The sequence below is a fragment of the Micrasema longulum genome, unplaced genomic scaffold (assembly GCF_059751315.1).
Source record: "Micrasema longulum isolate JH-2025_06_02 unplaced genomic scaffold, ASM5975131v1 h1tg000403l, whole genome shotgun sequence".
NCBI classification, from domain to species: domain Eukaryota; kingdom Metazoa; phylum Arthropoda; class Insecta; order Trichoptera; family Brachycentridae; genus Micrasema; species Micrasema longulum.
The window spans coordinates 514,370-524,556 of record NW_028277603.1 but is presented as its reverse complement, the minus strand read 5'-3'; the positions used below and the strand labels follow the sequence as shown (position 1 = coordinate 524,556).

At 31.7% G+C, this 10,187-nt stretch overlaps 1 protein-coding gene across 1 annotated transcript in view; it reads left to right on the top strand.

The window, feature by feature from the left end:
* LOC148281851 (uncharacterized) overlaps positions 1-10,187 on the top strand; it is a 30,787-nt gene that overhangs the window by 8,099 nt on the left and 12,501 nt on the right. The window lies entirely within an intron of this gene.

Sequence of the window (10,187 nt, the reverse complement as noted above, 5' to 3'; positions counted from 1 at the left end):
TATCGGATATATTTGAATAGTAATTAAGCCTTTAGTATAATTTTTACATGAAACACTGCTTTATGATTTTCTTGTTATATGTATCCTTTAAAATATTTTATTATTTAATTTTATTTTTCATATATTTTAAACTTCTAATGAATATTTTATATAATTTTTAGGTTTTATTTTTGTTTCTAAATCTTGAGTATACAGTAATGTATGTTATTTTTAAAAAATAATTTAACCAAATATGTTATATTATAAGTTTTGTAAAAGGCAATTTTGCCATATATGTTAATAAAAAAAATAAAATAGGATTCAATTGTAAAAAGTAATGAAATAGGCGGTTTTGTATAATGAAGTGATATTTTGTAGGCTAGTAGAGATATTGATTATAATATTCTCATGTAACCTAATATCTCTGATGCTAAAGCTAATTTTTGTGTCTTGCTATTTTGCTTCACCTCTGCCATTTTTCAAACTTTAAACTCCACGTAAACCCATGTTTAAATCACCTTTATAGTAATTCAATCATTAAAAAAATACAAAAAATACAAAAAATAACATCAGTTATGTTTCCTCTTATCAACAATCAAAATCACAAACCACAAATAATTACCAAAAAAGTACTAAGGATACATATTAAAGAACAAATTTTAATGGAGTGTATGTGTATTTGGCATTGTAAAAAAGTCTATGGAAACTTTATAATAGGCCAAACCATTGCCAGCTTGGCTCTACGTATCGAATCTTAGAATAAGTATGCTGACGATGTCGCAGGAACAGACTAATCTTTCACATAATCTTCAAGTTCTCAATCATACCATATATCAGCGAAAAGAAATGCATAGCTAGTCACACTTTATTTCTAGTCTAATAAACCAATCAGCTAAGAATAATGAAGGATGCTAAGTTGAGAACATTCACTTCATACCTGCTCCCTAGTTGAAGCGTACGGTGTTTACAATAGGCTTCTCCGTCAGCTGCCAACTCCTGTGATCATCCTGCGTCAGCCTCATCCTATAGTTCAGACAGAAGCGGCCAAGGAACTGTCAACCGTAAGAAATACGTTAAAATTGTGAAATAAGCGGAAGAGACGAAAATACGCTTTGTGGCAAGTCCTTGTTACATAGTTTTAACCAATCATTTCTGATGATCTTGGAAAAAATATCAATGTTTTATCGAAAGAAAATGTGTTTTAAATTCATTATTTTGCAATTTGAAGAAATGTTAATATTTTATCTCTTAGATTGTCTCTTGTAATCATTTGTTAAAAATATGTGGAATGGCCTGGCACAAGATGTATTGCATATCGATAAATATAATAATCGTACAGCTGCTTCGACACTAAACAAAAAAGGATTAAAGTACCATTTAAAAAACAATATTTATCGCAATTTTTCATTTAAATCTAATTTCTTTGGTCATTATTTTTTTAGCTAGTTTTTTTTCTAAAAAAAAGCGTTGACTACTGAAAAACACAATATTTATGAGACCCATCTAAGTGGTGCTTTGCTTCTTTAAATCTCACATCAGTATGTCGATACTAAAAAAAAACCTGAAGGATTAATCAGAATTATTAATGAATTTTATTCGGGCCAAGGAACGGAGTCCTGGTGCTCTTATGTGTGGAAACAAAGTATGGAATCGGAAAGACAAGAATGAAAGTAAGCTGAATGCGATCTCAGGTGTGGTAAAACCATGTACGATAGGTGTACACATGTCGAGATCCGTGTTCTATGTAAGGCTGAGACAAGCATTATCAGCGGAAGAACAGCTAAAAGGAGCATGAGTAAATTGAACAAATACTTTAAGACGGACATGTCGGAATAATCACATGAATGTAGAAGAACCGAAAACTGTATGCAAAGACAGTTATGTGGCGTTCTATACTCTCTGTCTACCCGTACCGTGAAACAGTATGGTGGATAATGTTCATCACAAAATATAGTAAAAATGAATAAAAACACATTAAAAGTAACGAAACATAATAAAGTCCCGTAATATTTTGAGAGTTGAAAAGGGCTATCAGTTTCTGACCCACTTCCTCGCGGCTTACTTTGAGCTATAATATCTGCAGTACCTTTGTAATAATTTTGATGTCTGTGGAGTTTGGGAATATGCGAGTGCATATTATGTCTGTCTATGTTCAGAATGAAAAATGTTTATATTAATGGAGTGTATGGCCACACCAAATCCAGTGAATCGGGACGGTCCATCAATGAGTTTATTATAAAGCAATAATAGGTCTCGGGGAATTCTTCTGCTCGAGTTTAAACAAATTTAATTACTAAACAATACTGCACAAGTTAGGCTTGAATTGAAAGCATTGATGCTTTTTTTGTGTTAAATAAAAAAACTTTTTTTTCAATAGTAAATATTTGCATTCTTATGATTTATGTAAATGTTTAAATTTTGGGGCCAATGAATTGTAAATGATTCATTATTAGAAAATGGGAACATAAGTTGTGGGGTTCGGACCTCTGATCTGCGCATCCACGACACTGGCTACGGGACCACAACCCAGTTCGTACCAACGTAACCAGGAGGGCGATTACAATCGGAAGATACAGATGGCTATACTTTCACCATGATTGTATAGTTGAAGATGAATTCTTCCGAGTGATTACGATGATGTGCTATCGATCCTGTATCTTCGAGTATTGAGGTAAGTACATCGGTAGCTATCGAGGGCACCCAAACTCCACGGTACACATATCTATGCACAGAAAGTGACAAAAATCATGTTCAAGCGAGCACTTTCGTTTTGAATTTGAAATCGTTTCAAGGTGGCTTCTTTTTTATCACAGAACAAGCCTGTTAAAAGTTTGAAAGGAAAATAAGTAAACATTAATTTGACGTTAAGCGCAGAGTAAAGTTTGACAGTTAGGGCAGCACCATCTGGCGGTTAAGATTTTAAATTCAAGGTAGTTACAGTGCACGTGTTGGACCATTGATCATTCGAGATGATATAATGCGCATGCGCCGTAAGGGGCAATGGCAATACTTTGGAAAAAATGTTGCTATTACGAAAAATAAATATTACTATTTCGTTTTAGTTTTCACCGCTAGCCATATCTGCCTGAACACACTTATCGACAGATACTAATATAATATACGAAAAGTTAAGTATACCGTCTTGAAATATACTGTTTAAGACTGTGTTCATAATGGCCTACGGGTTTTTGTTGTACTTTTGAAAAATCTCTTCTCCATATTTGTTTAATAATTTTTTATTAAATTTTTTATTAATAATTTTTTAATTTATTATAGTTTTAATGATATGGAGCGGGTTTTCAGCGATCATTTCACACACAGCATTTGGGTAAAATATTTGTTCTCAATAATCTTTTGATAAAATTAAATTTCATTGTCGCATTATTAGGATCATCTCAAAATGGCTTAATACTTAGCTCGGCGATTTTGGGATATCGCTTGTTTGAAGATCTCAGTGGTAAATTTAATTTTCTCAATGGTGATTGTAAATATGTGAGTTCTCATAGTTAAAAATACAAAACATTAAAATCATTTTTACCTAACTCAAATTTATGTACCTTTCCAGAATAAAAAAATTAAATAAATATCCATCTAAAAATAATCCATTACCTTGGAAAAAATGCATTATAGCATACAAATTAAAGTCCAAGAGGCATATACACAATTTTTTTGTTTTTTTTTTTATTTATTTTATTATATTTAATCAAGAAATGCTATCTTTTAATAGAGATTTGAGGTGATTTTCACTAAAAAGCCGTTGTACGAATTGAAGACGTGAGTGGATAAAGGTGTTATATGACAAACATAAAGCAGAGATATTTGGGGATGTTTTGATCGCCAGTAAAATTGTTAATAAAATAACACTCGTCTCAAAATTGTTTCTCTGCTACTTTATGATGGTGTAGTTGGTTTCATCCACTCGTGTCTTCATTTATCCTAAATAAGATAATGCATAACAGAAAATGTAAGATGGCTGACATCAGAGTGAAGCATTTACAAATCAAAAACTTGCAGAACATGAAAAAATCTTATCAGCATAAATGTACGTCTTACTCATTTTCGTGAGGTTTTATTGCGCAAACAATTTTATTTTTCATTCATATATATTTGAAAATATAAAAAAAAAATATCTCCGTTAGATGTGATAATCAGATGATTGTGAAATGGAATTTGAAAATTGTTAAGAGAACTTGCATTGCATTCAATCCCCAACGTCAACTTATTGACAACACAAGAGGCAAAATGATCAGAAGACAACGGAAAACTTGACATTTAGAAGTTCGGAGAGAACAATATTTAGTTTGGAAATTTTTTGAGGTTAGTTAGATAGTTTTAGGAGGCAGGATATGCATGCGCGTTATTGTATTATTGACCTTGCTTTCAATGTACAAGGTTTACATTCAACTGTATATCTTTTCTACTTGGCTATAACTTAGTATTGGGAAATGAGGGGAATTTCGGCTGTGGACTTAACGGCAAATTCTCCACAGTTGGGTTTTGAAAAGGTAACCACAGAAAACCCATTCAAGAAAAGCCGGACAAATCTTCCATTGTTGCCTGTTTTATTATTACAATTTAAGATACAAGAATGATTTCAGACATTTGAGGGATAGGAACCACGTGAAATTTTAGAGAAAACTATTTATTTTCTTAATATTATATTAATTTTAAGTGAGCAGCTCAAAGTCAATATGTTTAAATCTATTTAACGACAGTTAGCTGTTGGCGCACTTTAACTTTTCCGAAACAAATCTAGTCCATTTTTGAACCCATTGAGATCAGCTCTTGTGGCAGCTTATTCCAACCATCAACAACCCTATTGCTCAGGAAATGCTTCCGTGGATTTAGATTGAATCTCGTTATCTCCAGCCTGAGATTGAGACTGAGGCCTCGAAGACGAGCATTTTTTTAAGCTTGAACATGGGATCCAAATTTGGGCAGCTATAGTGACTGTTGAGTATCTTGTATGTCTCTATCAGGTCACCTCTTTCTCGCCGTTCCTGCAGAGTTATGACCTCTTAAAATGGGGTGCTATTTGATATCTATTTAAGTACCGAGTATCCGAAGGTAGTACCATTTCTCGCACCCCTCATTTATAGTTAAAAAAAAACCTTAATTAAACAAACTAAGTAGGAATCTTTGTTGATTATAAAAATATACAATTCACTAACCATACCTATTTAAGATGCTATTTGAAATAACGATGATGCCATGGAATCTTTTATAAATATCTATTATATGAAACAGATAAGCATGCAGAGCATCTTCTGGGTATCGAACCCATAGTAAAATTTTCTAAATAATTTGCGATATGTCAACGTTACTACCGATGGGCAATCATCCTGGAGCCAATTTCAGAGATTCAATGTCCACGATGTTACCTGGAAATGAGTCCAGGGAACAGGGTGTGGCCGTATAACACTTTTTCAGAAACAGCGTTCGTTGGATTGTTTAAATAACTGAATTTTGGAATGTTCTTTTAGTATTTTATTATTTGAATCAACTTTTGAAGTTATAAATTATTGTAGATATTTAGACTTCGTTATTTGAAGTCTATTATACTACAATTAATTTTAGTATGTATTTTTTGAAGTCTTATTTGATTAAATCTTGTGAAACTTATTTTTTAAGAACTTAATAATTAGTTTATTGTAATCTTGGAGTAATAATTTGTCCGCTTATAGAGAAGCCCTTTCGCTCTATTGCAGTGGTTGGCAAACCGCGGCTCGCGAGCCGCATGTGGCTCTTGAGCCATTTCAGTTCGGCTCGCACAACCCAAGTTTCACTTCGCTTATTTTGTCAACGGGTCCTAATGAAGAACTTTTAGGATTATTGCCACTGAAAGGTCAAACACGTGGCGAGGATATTGCAAACGCTGTCATTAAATGCACAAAGAAATAGCATCTTACACTCTATAAAATTGTTTCAATTTCAACAGATGGGACAAAAAGTGTGATCAGAGAGAGAAAAGGTTTTGTTTCTATTTTGAAGGCAACAATTGTTCAAGAGATACTTATTTATCGTTGCATCATAAACCAGGAAGCGCTTTGTGCGAAGACATTTTTAGAAGAAATTAAAAATTTTGGAATTGGTAATCAAGATTGTTAACATAATTTATTATATAAATAAAACACGAGTGATACTTTAATCCACAAATTTGGAATATCCAGTGACCGGTTTCATCGCTTTCGCGACATCTTCGAGACTGGTATCTTTATTAAAGAGTTAAATGTATTTATACAAAACAGAGGTAAGGATAGATAATTCAAAGTTATATGTAAGTAAATTAAATAAAGTTATTTTTATCTTAAGGATCATTATCAACAAATTTTCTTTGGGTTGATATAATGCTATTTTAATGAGTTAAAGTATTTTATTTTATTTTTAAACCGGTCACTGGATATTCCAAATTTGTGGATTAAAGTATCACTCGTGTTTTATTTATATAATAAATTACAATGAACTTCCGTCAAGAATTTTCACTTACAAACTTAAATGTTAACATAATTGGTCAATTATCGCCAATTCAAAGAATTTTTACTTGAAATAGAGAGTGAATACGCAAACCTTCTACTACGTGATAAGATCCGTTGGCTTTGAGGAAACCTTTTTATACGAAAATAAATTTGGCTCACAAAAGAAATTTTGCTCGTTTGATCAATGAGTTTGCCGACCACTGCTCGACTGCATAGAACAAAACCGTTATAAATTTTTGGCTTGCTTTTTCGTTTAACTACAAATGTGTTTCAGTTTGTGCTTTAATTCTCGACCTTAGTAGTACCTATGGCCCGTTGTATCGCTGTAAACAGTAGTTTACTTCGTGATAATCATAGAATGATTTTTATCCATATGGGTGACTATAAGCAGGTCGAGTATTATTACTCTAAGATTGTAATAGACAAACGTAATTCCTGGACAAGGTTCCTTGCATATTGGTACCACTTATCAATTAGGCCAGTGCAGCGAAGACAATCATTATCTGAACACATATCTACAGTGTATGGCCGCTATATCAACGATGACCTAATTTACGGATAATAACGCCACCTTTATGTTAAGTCTGCTTTGTTGCAAAATCTCTTGTACCTTTATCAAATCCATAAATTTACATCGAGTCAGGGCTAAAATGTGTTATTTGCATAGTGACACCTTATTGCAAGCCCTGGTTAAGGAATTGAGTACAGTCTGGCAGTATTTCAATTGATAGGATTGAGAGGAAGACAGTAAGAGTGAAAATAAATGATTACATAAAAATATTCATGACTTTCTTGCATTATCCACACTGAAATTGAGAAAACTTAAACATACTAGCAGAAAATAATCAGGAAACTGCTGTTTTTGTTAAAAAAAAGTTATATTTCCCTCCAGAAAGAATGAAAGTATTTTTATTTTTTTTATTTATTGGGGATATCAACAGTAATATATGTAACAAAAATACAACAAATAAAATATACAGAGAATAAAACCAATGACAGATATCCACAGAAATACATTAAATACACATACAATACATACTAGTGTGTTTGTGTGAGTGTAAGTGAGTGAGAGGGTGGGTGTTATATTGGAAAAATTTAAAGTGTAAAATTTTATGTATAATTAAATCTACAACATATGATTCCACCTACCTAATACCGACTAAAAAATTAGAAAAAACATTACTATTTTTTGTCATCTCTACTCATGATTATAGTCTAACCATATCCACCGCACACATCTGGTAGGTACATTTTTAGAATAAAATGACTAATCCGTAAAAAAGGTCGAGACATCTTTATCGAAGACCTCATCAACTTTGGAATCTTTCGACTTTGTAGCTTTATATTACTATCCCTTGTTTTATTCCGGAGCAGTAAGAGATGAAAGCAAACACAGGAAGAAGTCATATAAAAAATTAACCTTTTGTATATGTGCCAACGTTTATCATGTGCGACAGGGCCTCCGTTGAATATGATAATTATAATATAGATTGGGCCATCTGTATAGTACAATAATTTTTAAATTATAACAATTAATTTACATCTGAAATAACATGAGCACAATTGAACATAGTTATGCAGAAAGCAGCCAGCCATAGAAACATAGAAAAGAGTGAACATAATCAAGTATACAAACAATTGATACATTAGTTTTGTTTTTTACATTACAAACAAGAATCTAATTATGTATTTGACCAGTTTTAGTGATTTTTAAAGTACCGTAATATTTTTCTAGTGCTGTGGGTGTTTTCTGCAAGTTGAGAAATGCCATTTTTGTATTGACACCATTTTTAGAAGTTCACTATTACAGATTTTTGTATGAAAGCGCTCTCTGGCTGTTTTTTGCAGAACATAGAATTGACCTTACTGCACCCGATAACATCAAAATATTTTTTTTTTTCAAAATTGTGGACTGGCTGCTTTCTGCATAACTATGTTCAATTAATGGTAATGTACCAAACTGGGTTTTTATGAATAAATTGCATATAATATACATGCTGTAAAGGACAATTTGTAAATTGTTTGAGAGGGAAAAGAAAGTTTAAAATAAATCAGCCATCTTGTTTTTGTTAATACATTAATGGTTAATTTGATAGTTTAAATATCATGCAAAGCAAATTGATGTTTATATTTTAACAAAAATGTAAATGTGTGATATTTTAAAATAATCTTTTCCCTCTTGAACAATTTACACTCTATCTCTTGCAGTGTTTAAAATTTCTACAATATATCAATTATCCACAGAGAATCTATACAATACGGTAGCATTTTTACATTATTATACTAAGTAGTTAATATTATTATGGATGACTTACATAGCACCGCTTGGGGGCACTTATCAAAAGTGGTTCTTTGCAGATTAGAATAAGAGACGCATATTGTTCATTCATAAGTAGCGGAAACGAGAGCGAAATGCGGTTGTGATAGCATTATAGTGAGATAGTTGTATGGGGCACAGAAAGCATAACATGATAAGTGTGTCAGTGTTCTCTGATTAGCTTAACTTCTATCCAATGAAATGATTTCTCCCATGATTAGCTTGTAAAACGGTTTTATGGGATACGTTTCTAAATTTTATTCCACCAACCAAATTACAGTGGATCCTCTATATTTGTCAACCCTCGTAATTGTAATGTTCGATAATTGTCGCATTTCGAAGACAATTCTCTCCCACATTTTATTTTTAAAAAAATCGTAATGTATAATTTTATAATGAAAACGTAAAAAATTCCACATAGGCATAGCCTGTGCGTGGGTATACTAGATCTAAAGTATGTAAATCTATGGTGTAGATACATAATATATAAAAAAAAAAAAACACAAGTAAAAATTGAATTTTACATTCAGGTTGCTTTTTTTAAAAATTTGAATAAGAGTGAAGAAATAGAAAAGATACAGTATAATTAATTTAAGTTTATAATTAAATTAGGTAAAAATACGAGAGCAAATCAAAAGTTTACCAGGAAAAGAAAACATTGACATTTATATTTTTGACCCAGTTTATAAAATAATTATTAGTAGAAGAGAGGCTTAATTTATCATTTTCCATTGTGTCTATAAAGTATGAGTTATACATTTTAGGGGCAAGGACATTTGCACGCCTCTGTCCTAGTGTTGATTTACGGAACGGAATCTCCAGCACTTGATTCCTTCTTTGACTATGGCGGTTTGGGTTTTGAGGGAACAAGTCCTGATGATTTACAACAAATTTTAGGCATTGGAGACAATACGACTGTCTTACATTTAAAATTTTGGCTTGGAATTTTCGGATGGAGGGATATGTTTTATTCTTACTAAGCATAATTTTTATTATTAGTTTTTGCACTATCATTAAAGGTTGAATATGATTATTAAATGCTCCACCCCATCCAATTATTCCATATGATGATAGTTAATATGCATTTACCTATGATGTCATTCACAAATTACATTATTTGCTTACCATGAACACCCGTTTTAAAAAATTTACACAAATTTTATAGAACAAAGATGGAAGATGAGGTAATTCAGGTAAAAATGAAAGGGGGTTTAAATTATAAATCTGTTTTAGACTCTGTTAAATACTAAGTAGACTAAAATATATAGTAATATTCTATTATGTAGTCTTAAAAAATTTAATACTTTACTTTAATTATGCCATAAATTATTTCTTTAATATAAAACGTGCCACCACAATAAATTAGTTATAAAGTCGATTATTAAAACATTAAGGCTTGCTTGTTAAAGATTTTT